At 46.0% G+C, this 15,732-nt stretch overlaps 1 pseudogene; it reads right to left on the reverse strand.

Moving 5' to 3' along the window:
* Positions 1–45: 45 nt before the first annotated feature.
* On the reverse strand, positions 46–10,326 carry LOC109454417 (polyunsaturated fatty acid lipoxygenase ALOX8-like; annotated as a pseudogene).
* Positions 10,327–15,732: the final 5,406 nt, after the last annotated feature.

A 15,732-nucleotide genomic window follows, 5' to 3' on the forward strand; every position in this document is an offset into this window, starting at 1 on the left:
GGCTGAGGAGGGGGTTTCGGGTGGGGTGGGGCGGGGTAGGAAGGGCTGGCGCCACGGGGCTCAAGCGCGCTCACACGGTGATGCTGTTCACCACCGCGGGGTCCAGGTAAGTGTAGGGCAGCGCCAGGCCCCGGTTCCGTTCCCTGATGTCCCACGACATCCGGGCCAGCCGGCTCTGGAAGGCGGCGGTGCTCTGCTGCTTGGCCTCCTCGGTGAAATGCTCCTTGGGGTAGGTGCCCAGCGGCCGCTGCGGACGACAGGAAAGAAGGCTGGGACCTTCACCCCGTGATGCCGTGGCCCCATCTTTCAACCCAAAGCGATTCTGATCTATCTGAAGTCCCCCTACCTGGGCACCCAGACCACGGAGGACCCTCTTCCCCCAGAAAATCCACCCAACGACACAGACCACCACCCGAGCCCCCACCTACCTAGGAACCTAGACCACCCAAGACCTGTCCAACTTGAAACATAAACCACTCAGCCACCTAGGCAAAAGGCGGCCCTAAGCCCAACTTATTGAAAACCCAGACCCCTCTAAGCTCAATCTACTAGGAACCATCCTACCCTAGAAACCGATGTCACCCCCGAAACCTACGTCACCCCCGAAACCTGACGTCAACCCATGTCACCCCGGAAACCACCGATGGGCCCCGCCTGCTAAGTGCCCCTCCAAGAATACCATTGTCCCTCAGGACTCCCTCCTCACCGCACCCACAGTCCTGGAACCTGAGATAACCATCCCCACAGCCCCCAAGCCCACTTCTCCACCTCTACCCTGGGCCTTGCTTACAGTGCCCTTGGTTTCATCGGTGATACCCTAGAAGAGCATGAGGGCATGGGAAGTGGCATTGACCTCGGAGTGAGGCCATCAGGTCTGTTTGGCCTCTGGTGGGCCGGGGAGCCTCCTGGCGGTGGGAGTATTCGGCATCCAGACACTGAATTCAAACTGACCCCCCACATTCAGTAAGCACAGGGCTGCCACTGCTCCTGCTAGGTCCACTCCTCCATGACCCTGCTTGTCCCCCAGGTCTGGCACTGGCTCACCTGGCCATTGTTGGTGGCAGCACGTTGGGCTGAGCAGGTGAAGATGGTCATAGTGAGATACTCAATGAGACCAGCACAGCTGTCCAGGGTGCAAGGGACCCCTAAAAGGGGGTAAGGGGGAGAGAATGGAGCTGAAACCCGAGGGGCTGCTGCCCTGGAGAAGTGGGGTCTGAGGGTGGAAAACTGGGATGGACACCTCGCCTGAGCTCATGCGGCTTAGAAAACCCTCCTGGAATATGTCCCTGACCCACCTGCAGCTCTAAGTCCCTGCTCACTGCACTGTCATCTGCGTACTGATGCCAATGATATTGCACACAAAGCTCGTGATCCAGGAATACACGGTACCTGTTGGTGGCTGTGTACCCAGGGGCATGAGTGAGAAAAGCTGCTGAAACCAGCTACCCCAGAAGGAGGGAACTGAGGCCAGAGAAGGACAATGGCCAATCACAATTGTATAAACCGCTGAGCTGAGCTTCAAACCTGGAGGCCTCCATTTCTACCAGGAGGTGCCAACGGAGGGCCTGAGAGCCAAAGTTGGTTTGCAGATGCATTTTAATTGGTTGCCAGGGTTTCTTGTTTCTTTTTCAAGTTGAATCAATGGTCAATACTTAAATATTAGAAAATGTTTAGTTTCTCTGGAAAAATCTAAAGATCTGGCTATCGTCATAGCTGAGTCGCCATTGTCCCCATGGGACAAACATGAGTTCTTCACCAGCCACAGTTCCTGTTGACCCCTCTTCCCTAGCTTCTGGCTGCTTGCTGGCCCTGCAGGCATTTGCATTCCAGCCTTTCCAGCTAGATCAAGCCACAGGGAAGGATTAGACACCAGGCCCTTTGGTGCTGTGGCTGATGGATTGGGTTCATCTTGCCCACTGGTTCCCAAAGAGCAGAGCTGGGTCTGTCTTGCTCACCACGGCATCTACCTCCAGCCATAGGAGGGCTCATGATGGATGTGTGGATCCATTGCTAAGAAGGGTTTTGACACAGGCAGCTCCAGAACTGGGTGTTCATAGTGGAGTGTCCCTGAAGTCTTCAAGTGGAAGTGGGGCTTGAGCTGGATTTGAAGAAGGGGTAGTGGTTGGAGAAGGAGAGAGGGAGAATTGCAGTGTCTGGCCACCCTAGGCTCAGTGTGTGCTGAGGAGGAAAAATAGAACGGGAGGGGCAGATTCCAGAAAGGCTGAGATGCCGTGGTAAACATTGCATTTCATGTGGCAAAAAAAACAGAGCCTGTGAGGCTCAGGAGCAGGGCTGCCATAAATCCCAGTGCCTGAGGAAATTTGTTAATGGCAGAAGATGGGGACCCACATCAAGGAGATGGGGAGGCCAGACATTAAGAACACCTGACCAACAGGGTGGATGCCAGAGGTACATCCCAAGGAGGTCTCCCATGAGAAGGATTTAGAAGGAAAACCTGGAAACTTGATCTATAGGGTGAATACTAATAATAGCTAATGCTCAGAGAGCACTTCCTGTTCACCTGAGGGTTGTTTGTACGGCTTTACATTTAATCCTAATAATTACCTATGAGATAGGTGCTATTATTCCCATTTTCCGATAAAGAAACAGACACAGAGGTTAAGTGACCTGCCCAGGGTCACACAGCTGGGAAGGAAGAAAAGGAGGCAGGAAGGGGCTTCAAGACAGCTGTGTGTTTGGGCAGAAGCAGGGAGGTGGAGGAACAAACCAACAGAGATGTAGCTGAAGGTAAGGCTTGGGCTGCAAGGGAACTTTACCTCTCTATGGCTACCCAGGTCTGGAGTGCATCTTCTGGATAGTAGTAGTGGGCAAGGTCCTGAACTTCTCAGTCAGCCAGTTGGTAGGGCAGGCAGAGGGAGCGGTAGCTGACAGCCTCCAGCCCTTTGGCGATCAGCTCCAGGCAGCCCACCCCTCCCAGCGACGTTGACTGTAATGAGCAGAGAAACTACTGCTGCCAGGAGGAAGAGGCTCAGGACCAAACCTCAGCCCCTCCTTGCCCCCTTTGCCAGGATCCCAGGCCTCCCACGGCCCTGACCTGGTTGATAAGCTTTCCTGGTGCAAAGAACACAGTATGGGCCAGGATGTTGATGTGGAAGGTATAGCGGGAATGAGGAATAAGCAGTTGGGGAGAACCAGAATCAGAGGTTAGATGAAGCAGCCCCATATACCCCACAGTTCTGGGACCTGAGAAGAGGGGTCCTTCTTACCTTGAAGATGGGGTGGCACGTGGGCAACTGCCGCAGCACAGAGAGAAAAAACGCCTCCATCACAAAGTGGGTTCGAAGCAGATGAGTAAACATCTCATGTACCAGGAACTCTGAGTGGCGAACCCAGGTCTTGGGCAGGAGCCAGTCCTTGGCCGTTTCGCTGGTTAGGAAGATGGGCCTATCTGGGACAGGTGTCTGAGTGAGCTGAAGTCGAGGGAACGGGAGGGTGGGCATCAGGCAGAAACTGGCTTCAGAAAGTGTGGCTCATACCCTTTCCCTGGGGTCAAATCACATGGTCAACTCCCTTACTAGCTGTGTGTCCTCGGGAAAGTTAATTAACCTCTCTGTGACTCAGGTTCCTCATCTGTAAAATGAGGTTGATGATGATAATCGCTTCTTCCTTGGGTTGTTCTGAAGATTAAATGAGTCAATGCTGGTGAAGTACTTAGGACAGCGACTGCACGCAGTGCCATACGAGTGTTCCCTCTTGTGATTACTTCTAGTATAACAGGAGAGGAAACAGAGTTGCTGAGAGGTGAATCGACTTAAGGCCTCCTTGTTGGCACATATGGCAGAGGCTGCCCGAGGGCTACTTGTACCAGCCCAAAGTCATCCAGATCCGCAGTTGTATAGGGCAGAGAAGGGGGGTGTGGAGACATCTCCCAGAATGGGTTTGTTTTCAATTGTTGGGAACATCATTGAACTGTCAAAGGTGCATGACTCAGTAGAGTTGATTTTGAAACCCATATCAAGGTGCAATTTATTCTCTGACACTGAATATCACAACCTTTCCATCAAGATAGAAATCGAAGTGGACAAAACAGAAAAACTAGGAAAAAAACAAACTGGGTGGGTAGGATTAGATGAGACACAGTGTTTAGCACTAGGAATGGCAGTGACTTTCAGTCATTTTGAAGGTGTGATATGCTCCCTGCCCCACCAGGGCCCTGCCTTGCTGACCTAGATGGCCAGGGGCAACAGGGGTCCGCCGGGGGGCGCTGGTGCAGCCGGTCAGGGGGCAGCTAGGAACTGGGGCCATCATTTAATGACGCTGGGACGGAGACCCGAGAAGATGGTGTGGTTTACCAGGTACAGAAAACCCCTCTGAAGGAGAAGAGGAGTGAGAGGAGGGCTGAGGGAGGGGACAGCCCTATGCAATTCTGGGTAGCTTGGGGGAAAATGAGGGAGTTACTCTGTACCCACACGTATTTCACTTAAAGGAACCTCATTCCCTGGAGCCAGCAGGGCATTCTGGCCCAGAGCCACCTTCTGATTTCAAAGCAAGAGGAGTATTAGAGGTGCTTCTGCTCTGGCCAGGCCCAAGCTTCAAGGATAGACAGTGAAAGAAATGAGCCCTGCTGGAGGACAGTGCCTTATGATGTAGAAGGCACCTTACTGGGTTTGGGCCACATTTCATCCCAATATTCAACATGGGGTGGAGACTGGATAGCCATTCTGGGAAGCACTCAGCTGACCAGCTGTAAGTCATCCTCAGTAACCATGACAACGTAGTTTCTGAGCTGTCGGGTCCTGCCAAATGCATGGAACCTGGCAAAGTACCAGGAGAGAGCATTCCCCACTCAGCCCTGCCCCTTCAGTCTTTGCCACCACAGAACAACACCCCTCCCTCCACTGATAAGCAGGAGGCCTTGACTCAGAGAAGTAGCTGATCTAGCCCAGAAAAGAGGCTTGACAGTAGTGAATGGGGATGAAGGAGCAGCCAGGGCTGGGTGGGGGTGATGGGGTCTGGGAACCTGGGCATCTAAGCTCCTGAGGGCACTGAGAGGGGAGGGAGGGAGGCTGGATCCCTGGGCCCCTCATCTCCAACTCAGCCTTCAGACTGGTTCCGAGGCCTAGCATTGGGGCCACCATGGCACCAGTGACTGGCAAGTTCTTTGAGAGGCAGTGACAGCGGTGGATCAGGACGGGGTTGACGCCATTCAGGAACTGGAAGGCGAAGAATGTATCCTCCCTCCAATGTTCAAACACATACTCTGCAGGGGGTGGGTTTGGGGAGGGTCACCCTAGTCCCCAGAGACCCAAGTCCCCTGCCCCCAGCACTGCCATCACTTTGAGGACCCAGATCTCCAGCTTCTCAGCATGATCATTTTCTGATATTCCCTTTCTCCTACCCCAACTGGATGGATGACTGTACTAGTGACAGGTTTCTTAGAAAGTACAGAATTGCAAGTTTGAATTCTACCTGAGGAGTTTCCAACTCCCTTAGCCCCTCCCATTTGGGGGAAGTCTTAGGCAATCTGTAGTGTGCACTAAGATTGCATCTAGTATTCAGCATAATTTGAGAAAAATCAGAAGACCGAGGAATGCTGGGTACCTGCAGAGCCCATCCTTCTAGACTGTCCTTCCTGGACTCTGCTCTATGGAAGTTCCTCCAATTCCCTGATAAAACTCACAGGGCCCATGTCCTGTTCTCCTATAATTTTGTCATGAGACAGTTTGGATGATTTGTTAAAACAGAATTGTCATTCACAAAGAGCGTTAGCACCACCTTGGGGTGTGGCGTTGGTGCTCGGATTTTTTGAGCCGATGTTCAACATGTATAGTTTGAACCGAAGGTCAGAATGTACACTTGGAACCACAGTGTGCCCAAGGGGACACAGATATTGAAGAGCGGAAACTTCTGAATCCTTTCCTGGGTAGCTTGGGGGGACATAGTTTGGTTTTCAAGTCTGCATGCCAGGCACCAGGCCTCAACCCAGTAGAAGGCAATTTTGAAAGGAAAAAGTCTTTCTGCCTCAGATGTCTTTTCCTAATTTGCTGAGGGTACTCACCAGACAGATATTTCCAGTTGATCAGAGCAACTCAGTGTTGGGGACAGTTTGAAAATGTAGTTATGAAGTCAGTGAAGGGGCATGACCAGCTAACAGACCCAAGACCCTAACTTAATTTTGCCAGCCTTAGGAGCTTGGCTTCCTACAGAACAGAGGTTGTAGGTGTCCAGAGATGGCAGAAAAGGCGTGCTTGTGCTATGAAGTGTTTGTACTTGCCTTGACAAAAAAGTGCTTGTATTTATCTTTACTTTTTGGCCATTCTTTCGGAAGCCCTGATGTTTGAGAATGGCTCCAAGAACAGTGGGCCTTAGCCCATCCTGAGGGAAGATGAATGCCCCAGGGGGGGCATTCTCCCTGCATCCCTCAGCCCCCACCAGAGGCCAACCCTGCCTGCAGCCCTGGGTGACAGAAAGTGTGTTCCCACCCTGCCCTTCACAGCCTCTCATTCCTGCTCTGAGATACATGAAAACATGCTCAACATCTTTAATCACCAGGTAAATGCAAATCAAAACCACAATGAGATACCATCTCACACTTGTTAGAATGGCTATTATCAAAAAGACAAGAAATAACAAGAGCTGTTGAGGGTGTGGAGAAAAGGGAACCCTTGGGCACTGTTGGTGGGAATGCAAATTGGTGCAGCCACTATGGAAAACAGTATGGAGGTTCCTCAAAAAATTAATGCCTTGAGGGCATTACACTAAGTGAAATAAGCCACAGAGAAAGACAAATACTGTATGATCTATCTTGTGTGTGGAATCTAAACAACAACAAAACAAGCTCAGGTACTAGTATGTTAAGTGCTATGACTATTGCCCCAGTCTTTGCCATTTTGCAGGTTAACAATTAAGAGTGAGAGGAAAACGAGTCCCGCAAGGGATGGTGGGCTCCGCCCCCTGCAAAGCCCGCCCCCTGCAACTAGAAAACAAAACGGCAACTGGAGCTGAGCTGCGCTCTCCACAAGACAGAAAGAACAACTTGACTTGGAAAAAAGGCCTGGAAGTACACACTGTTCCCCAGTAAAGTCCTGTTCCCCTTCCCCAATAAAATATTTTTTAAAAAAAATTAAAGAGTGAGAGGAAAAAAAAGTAAACAAGGCAAGAATGCAATGAAGGAGAGGGAGGTGGGGGGAAGGTATGGATTTAGCTTTGGGGGAATAACAGTTTTGGGGGTTATGGTCTGGAAATGATACTTGGGATGCCCTTTAGACAATTAAGTGGAAAACCAAACCTGAGCATAGAGTTCAGGGCTGGAGCGTATATACCTGAGAGTCGGCGGCACACAAGTACGTCTAAGCCATGGGCCGGCTGAGATCACTAAGCAGAGAATGTAAACAGAGAAGAGAAGGGAGAGCAGGCTGTGCCGGAAGTTCTTCAGATACTTGGAAGTCGTGCAAAGAATGCATATTCACTGAAGATCGGTCAGTGAGGTACAAGGAGAACCGAGAGAGTGTTTCACAAAAGCCAAGAAGAGATCGGTTATATGTCACATTTGAGGAAGACAGAGAAATGATTACTGGGCTTGTCAACAAGGAGATCTTTGAGTTTGTGCCACCAACAGATGAGCACAACTGAGGGAATCAACCCAGTTCTGTGCAACTGAGTGTCCGGCACATGACACAATCCCACCATTGTGTCTGAGACCTTGCCCAGAGCAGTTTCAATGATGTGCTGGGTGTGAGAGCTGGATTGAGGTGAGCTGAAATGTGACTGGGAATAGAATTCCAGTGAAACACGCATACATGCCTTGAGCTATACGGTTCTGAAACCCCACTAAAATACCAAATGTAAGACATAAGTGTACAGAAACCAAAAAAGAAAAGAAAAGAAAAAGACTGTGCAAATGTCAGTGACTGATTTAACAGATAAGAGAAAGGTAAAATTCCAGAAGTTGGTCAAGGAATTGGGAGACATGTGCTCGGAGAGTTGTGTGTAAGTGACACTGAAAACAGGATGCTGGGACAAAAGATTTTATTAGACATGGCTAAGACTCCTCCCCCAGATACCTTCCTGCACCTTCACACAGCCAGCAGGGGGAGACCTTTCCCCAACCTAACAGACAATGGGAGATTTATTTTCTGGAGAGATTGACCTCAACATAGTCTGGACTTGGGGACACCAGCTAGAGCTGAAGGTGGGATACCAACTTTAAAATCAGAGGATAAGATGTAAGTCTACACACTGAACAATGGAGGCCTCAGCCCCATTGCCTGGATGGCACTAAGTATGTTGGCAGCCAGTGCGTACCCCCACCCTCCCACCCCCAGGCAAGACTGGAGGGCTTATCTCTAGAGGAACTGAGAGAAGGGCCATAGACGGGGTTCCCCAATGAAATGGCCCTGCCAAATTAAGCCCACCATTTGACAAGCCCTATTCACAGTTTCCAATCAGCTTTTCTTGCCTCACTCTTAAATATGAATGGATGGCCAAGGGTCACCAGATCTTCAAGGAAGGCTTCTACCTAACATCAAGGACCAAACAAGCAAAATTGAAGGAGCACACTGCAAGGAGCAGAAGAAAACTTCAAAGAAGTTGTAATTTGTATTCTCAGAGAGAGGAGAGCATTAGGTTATAGAAAATATTGTTTCTGGGTACAAACTTTGGATTTTATAGACCATTCATTCTTTTTCAAATTTGTGGTAAAATGCGCATAACATATAATGTACCATTTTGACAATTTTTAAGTGTACAAGTGTATAGTTTAGTGGCATGAAATACATTCATTTTGGTGTGCAGCCACCACCACCATCCATTTCCGAACCTTTTTCATCATCCCAAACTTAACCTCTGTACCCATTAAATAATGAAACTCCCAATTTTCCCCTCCCCTACCCCCTGGTAACCTTTCTACTTTCTATCTCTGAATTTGATTATTCTAGGTACTTCATGTAAGTGGAATTATACAGTATCTGTCCTTTTGTATCGGAGTTATTTCAGTTAGCACGATATTTTCAAGGTTCATCCATGTTGTAGCATGTGTCAGAATTTCATCATCCCTTTTTAAGGCTAACTAACATTCCATTGTATGTATATACTACATTTTGTTTATCCATTCTTCTGTCAATGAACATTTAGGTTGCTTCTATCTTTTGGCTATTGTGAATAATTCTGCTATGAACATCAATGTACAACTATCTGTTTGAGTCCTGTTCAATTCTTTTGGGTATATACCTAGAAGTAGAATTGCTGGATCATATAGTAACTCTATTTTAATTTTTTGAGGAATCACCATACTGTTTTCCACAGTGGCTGAACCATTTTACATTCCCACCAGCAATGCACAAGTGTTTCAATTTGTCCACATCCTCACCAATACTTGTTATTTTCTGTATATTTAGTAATTGCCATCTAATGGGCAATTATTGTGATTTTGATTTGTGTTTTCCTAGTGATTAGTGATATTGAACATTTTTTCGTGTGCTTGTTGGTCATTTGTATATCTAATTTGGACCAATGTCTATTAATGTCCTTTGCCCAAACCACCTATTTTTAATGATTATCCATTGCGAGGTCAAAATTTTAATTTATTATGTAAATCATATGTAAGAACAACTCTGTGGGGACAGAGCAAGGAGTGCAGTTTCCAGGCTCTCGGCCTCACGTAGAAAGATGCTCACTCGGGTAGTAAATGGCCATCAACTGTGATTGGATGGCCATCAGCTATGGCTAGTTGGCCGTCAGCTGTAACCAGTGAGCCATTGGCCACTAATATAACTGCTATGGCTACGCTAGCAGGAAAAAATAGGGGTTAGCAAGAAGATGGTGGCTGGTAAGCGCAGATTGCAGTTAGCAAGTGGGAGTCGGTCGGTTGGCAGAAAAGCAGGCAGCAGGTCGCACATCATGTGAATCCAGCCTCCAGTGAGACTATAGTGGTGTGACTCCCCTACCTATGGCTCTGGGGGTGTTCCTTTTTGGCCTCACCATATCCTGCGTTCTTGTGTGGGGAGCGGGAGCTGAGACCCCGCCTGACACCCTGCACGACAAACACATTTCCAAATATATTAAATGTTTACTTGTAGGTTACTCTCAGAGTGTAAAATAAATATTGCATATATCCATGTATCCGAGTACAGTGAGTCTAAGAAAAAGTAGTAAGCCTTTACTGTTTTCCCGCCCTAAAATACATCCTTGGATTCCTACTGTCTGCAATTTTCCTCTTCCTTTTGTCTTTTATAAATTTGAATAAAGCTGTTTTATAGGAAATGTTGAATCACTATTATAAACTGAAAATCACTTTCACTGCCCATAACAGAAGGCAACAATAAACAAGAGTGCAATGAAAAGCACAAAAGCATAGTATTACTCCATTCTGGGTAGATTCTGTTGCCTGCAGCTGGTTCCCTGTTCCAGAGGAAGGTCATTTAGTGTTAAAGTGTGCTAAAGCTACACCATCACCAAATTGGCACTTTCTCCCTGATGTAATAAAAAAAGAATTGACTTGTGATTCGATGTTAATTAATTCTGTGAACCGGCACCTCCTAGGATCTGTCCTAGAGCAGGATTGCTCAAGGTATGGCAAGTAGGCCACTTGCATCAGCGTGCTTGTGAAAAATGCCATTTCCTCAGGCCCACCTCACATGGGGGAGGCAGAATCTCCAGAGATTCAACTTGGGGAATATACATTTTAAATAGGCATGGAGGATGATTCTTCTTCAGAACCACTGCCCTTAAAAATTTAAGTATTTGTTTTCATTCTGACCTACAGCTCAGGATGACCTGAGCTGGCAGTCTCCTGGAAGCTGTCATCTAACCCTTCAAGATATAGATGAAGAAATCAGAGCTCTGACTGGGGAAGAAACTTACTTTATATTTAAAAATGTCAATCAGAACATTTGAACCCCTGAATGATTTGGCTCCTGCCTATCTTTCATTTTCTTTCCACCCTCCCTTCTTTCCTTTCTTCCTTCCTACTCTTTTTCTTTCTTTTAAATTCTAAAATTTTGATCAAAGCTCTAGATGCACGAGATTTAAAGAGACAAATAGTTTTATAAAATTTTCACCACCAACAGCTGTCCCCTGCACCATTCTTGCTGTTTCCCCCTCATCAAAGGCAATACCTTTTATCTCTTTTAGTTGATAATCTTGATATTTACTGCCATAGCTCCAAATAGCATACATGTGTTGCCTATTTATTGATTTTTCAGTTTTAGGTAGATATTGGCTTCCCATTCTGGAAGACAGGATTACATTCATTCTCTTTCCTAAACTTGCTCCTGTTACACTTGCAAACCTTTTCATTTCCTATCCTTCTAATCGAGTTTCATTAGGACAGTAGGCAAACAAGCCCTCAGTGTCTGCATGATTTTATGTACGTGTTATTTATGGGAGCTTTACAGTATACTGTAATTATTTTTTTCCTTCCCTACAAAACATTTTTCTGTCTCTCTAGGTAATAATTATATATTTATTATTACTATTATTATTATTATATTATTATTATTCTACTTTTCTATATACTTTTACTAATTTAACCCAAAACTTCACCATTTGTCTAGATCCCCTCTCAGCGTGTTCAGACCCATGGAATTCTCCCAGGCTGTTTCCAGTCTGCACAGCTCTCCCTCTAACCTGCTACTTAGCTATCATCTGGGCTCTTGCTTTCCCACCATCTTGAAGGTTCCTTTTCCCTCTCTGCTGTGCTAGAGCTCCTAGTTCCTGTATTCCATATTTTCTTCTCTCTTGGCTTATTTCCTGATTTCCATGGTGCATGTCCTTCAAAAGCTACTTCAGAAAGGACACATGGGAGGGAGGAGATGTTTTTAATAGCCTGCATGTCTGGAAATGCCTATAACCTGTCAACACGCTTGAATGATGGCTTGGAAATAATTTTTGTTCAGAATTTTGAATGCACTGCTTCAATGAAAGCAGTGTTGCTACAAAGAAGCCTAAAGCCATTTGAATTCCCGATTCTTTTCATAGAACCTGATATTCTTTCCAGTTTTTAGGATCTTTTTGTCCCCAGGGTTCTGTAACTTCACAGTCATGCACCATGTTGTGATTTCTTTTTATTAACTATACAGCGCTCTCGGTAGGCCCTTTCAACCTCGAAACTCACGTCCTTCACTATTGAATTGTGTCATGATTATTTCCTTCTCTTCATTTTATCTACTGTCTCTTTTTTGAATGCCTATGATTTAGATGCTGGATCTCCTGACCTAGTTTTCCATTTTCTTCTATTTTCTTTCCTCTTTCCCATCCCTTTGCCTTTTGCTGTTTTCTTGTAGCTTCCTCAATTTTCTCTTCTCATCTTTTTATTGAGTTTTTTATTTCTCCTATCACATTTTTAATTTCAAGAGCTATTTTTTTCTGTGCATATTTTAAAATAGCTGTTTGTGTTTAACAGTTGCAATATTTTCTTTTATTTCTCTGAGGTTATTAGTGATAGGGTATTTTGGATTTTTTTGTTTCTGATATTTGTGCTATGGACTTGTTATCTATTACATAGTAAACTACATCCAATCATAGTCACACAAGGAATCGTTTATTTTCTGATGATTTTGCAATTTGGGCAGGTCTCCATCTAGTGAACATAATGGGTTCAAACTACATTCACGTGGGAGATAGCTGGGGCTGGAATATCCATAATGGCTCCACCTACATGTGTAGAACGGCTGGGGGCTGGCTGGGCCTTTCTCTCTCCACATGGTCTCTCATCATTCAGTAATCCCGCCTGAGCTTCACTACTTGGTGCCTGGATCCCAAGAAGCCCAAAGCTATAATTGCCAAGCCTTTTACGGCTTAGGCTAGGAGCTGGCACGACATCAATTCTGATGTATTCCATTGGTCAAAGCAAGTCATAGATGAGCTGAGTCAACGTGGGAAGTGAAATGGACTCTTGATGGAAGGAAGAGGAAAGAATTTGTGGACCTGTTTAATTGAACACAATCACATTTCAAAAAAAAAAAAATCCCTTTAATGCCATTTTAATAGGACTTGGGGAAGGGGCAGCCAAGTCTGTGTTAAATCTAATTTTATCCAGAATAACTTAGAAGATCAACCTGTTGCATTTCTCCAGCTCTAATTTCCCACTGGTTCCATCAATAGCCCCCCATTCTATTACCTTTTGTTGTTTTCTATGGACTTCTGCTGAAGCAAGGTGTACCATGAAGGAGCGACAGTTATGTTATCTTAGCTGTGGGGGATTTTGCGGGGAGTCATAAGAAGGCAGAGCCATAGCAAAAAGAGGTGGGCTCTTGTAAAATGTTTGCATTCATTTTTATTTTATTTTTAATTCTCATTTGTTTTTTTAAATTTGTTTTTTTTACTTATTTGTTTGGTTTTCTTTGATTTTCTTAATTGAAAAATTATAAAAAGAAGTAATGAGCAGAAGGCAGGGAAGTAGCAACGATGAGGATGGAATATTCTTTTGGTAAGCTTTTCTGTGAAGGGGAGCAGAGAAATGGGGCAACAACAGGGGGTATAGGATCAAAGGAGAGTCAGTGATTCTTCTTACTGATGCTGATTAGGGGCATTTGAAAAAGCAATGTCGAGGTCTAACCTCAGCGTATGGGTATTGGATCCAGGTATTAGTAATTTCTAAAGCTCCCCAAGTGCTTCTAATGTGCAGCCGTGGTTGAGAACCACTGCCCCTAAGGCATGTTTATGTTGTTGGGAATGAAAGAGGGAAATTGATGAAGGAGGGAGAAGTGCTAATCTCAGAAGTAAAATCCTGAGAAAGTGAAAGGCGTAGGACCCAGGGCCTAAGTGAGGACACTGGCCTCTTATGGATGTAACAAGTAGGACCGTGACAGGCTTAAGCAAGAGAAAATTCTAACTCAAACTGACTTGAGCAATATTCTTGGCTATTGTCACTGAAGTATCCAGAGGCAGGGTGTGTGACATACACAGTGAATTACCCATCTAATATTTGTTTTCCCTTCTCCCCTCCCAAGTTTGGCTTGGGGCAGGAAGGTGGCCAGCCTTAGGTCTAATCGCGCTCAGTGTAAGCCAAGGGTGACAATTTTATTCTTTTCTTCCTCAGCCTTGTGGTTGCAATGTGGCTGCTCCAGATACGACTAAGACCTACTGTCTCTCCATGTCTTCTCTCTGCCTTCTGCAGAGTTGGGTTCATCCACGGGCCCCATGGAGTGCTGCTATTCTAGACCTCACATCCTCACACCACACCAACCAGGAGAAGAAAGGGAGTGTTGTTTTGTTTTGTTTTCAGGTAAAACCTGTGAAAGAGAGCTAATGCTTCTTCTCCAAACCCTGGCAAATGTTTTCTTACCTCCTCCTTGTTCATTGCTCTAAATGGGTTACACGACAGTCCCTAACCAACAAATGTGACCAGGCAGATGGAACACACTGGGTGACTTAAGCCAACCTAGGTGTATCCCTGGAATTGGGGATGGGTCAGTCCCACTCCAACAACACAGCTGACAATGGGAATGGGTGGTTTCCTGAGGGAAACATGAGAGGCTGGTACCAGGAGGAGGGGAAATAAAGGCTAGGCTGCAAAGTACACTCCAAGCAGAGCAAGGACACACCTTCCATCATAATAGACAGGAGTTAGTGCCAATGGGTGCAGTGGCAGAAGGGTCTATCATCTGGGTAGAGGGTGATGTGGGAGCTCCTTCCTGGTTATTTCACTGTGTCACTGAGACATGGGCAAAGTCATCACTGAGCGGGGTCTGGGAACTCTTCTGTGTTAGGTCCCGAACTGGATGCTGGGAATGAAAGGATAGATAGGACAAAGTCCTTGCTCTCTGGCAGCTCCTGATTTGATGGGAAAACCCCAGGACCCAAGGGAGCATAAAGGAGGGTGTGTGGATGGCAGCACCCATGCTCCTTATCCGGTGACAACATCCTCATTTTCTTATAGAGAATAACCCCTTCCTCATTCTCAGACTTTATCCTCTGGCTCCAGGGACAGACATGTGGTTCAGTTCTGCCCAAATAGATTTAGGCAGAATTTTGGAATTGATTCAAGGATGAATAGATGGACTTGTCCAGGCCAGCAAGAATCAGCCCTGGGATTTTTTGTTGTTGCTGAAATTTTTTTAAGCACTTTTATTTCCTAGGAGTTGCTAAGATGATAGGATACAAGTAAGCCTTGATGCTGCTGCTGGCCATTTCTGTAGCTATTTGGGACAGCCCACCTGAGAATGAAGATAACACAGAAGAAAGCACAGCTGAGTAATGTAGATACTTCATATGGGCACCTGGATACAGCCATGCCTGAAGTAAGCTGTAATACACATGGTCTTTTTGGTTACATGAACCAAAAGTTTCCTTTAAAAGAAAATAGAAGAATACTGATTAGTACAGAGGTCCATCTCAGACACTGGAGTGGGGCATATCAGAGAATGCTTCCTTCAGGTAAGAATACTTATACTAAATTTTGTAGGATTAGCAAGAGTTAGTTAGATGGTGGTGAGGTTAGTGCTCTGTAAATCCCACTTGCCACCCCACCTGTGTATGATTCCTGAACCGAGAGCATCAGATGCCTCTGTCTCTTCTGTCCTCACATCTTCCACTTCTTGCTTCCCTGTCACTCATCCCACTATATTAGGCAATCATTCTTGTCATGTATTCATTCAACAAGTATATTTTACAAATCTACTCCAGGCGAGGAACTGGATGTTGTGGGAAAGGAAGGATGTATGATAGGTTAGAGGACAGACATCATAAGAATTCAGCCCCTTTCCATTCCACACCCAATGGCAGATATTTCCAAATAATCCATGTATTTTTCTTCTGGAGCCCAGAGTGGCC

Source organism: Rhinolophus sinicus, chromosome 12 (genome assembly GCF_057876585.1).
Source record: "Rhinolophus sinicus isolate RSI-liver-muscle chromosome 12, RSI-T2T, whole genome shotgun sequence".
Taxonomy (NCBI): domain Eukaryota; kingdom Metazoa; phylum Chordata; class Mammalia; order Chiroptera; family Rhinolophidae; genus Rhinolophus; species Rhinolophus sinicus.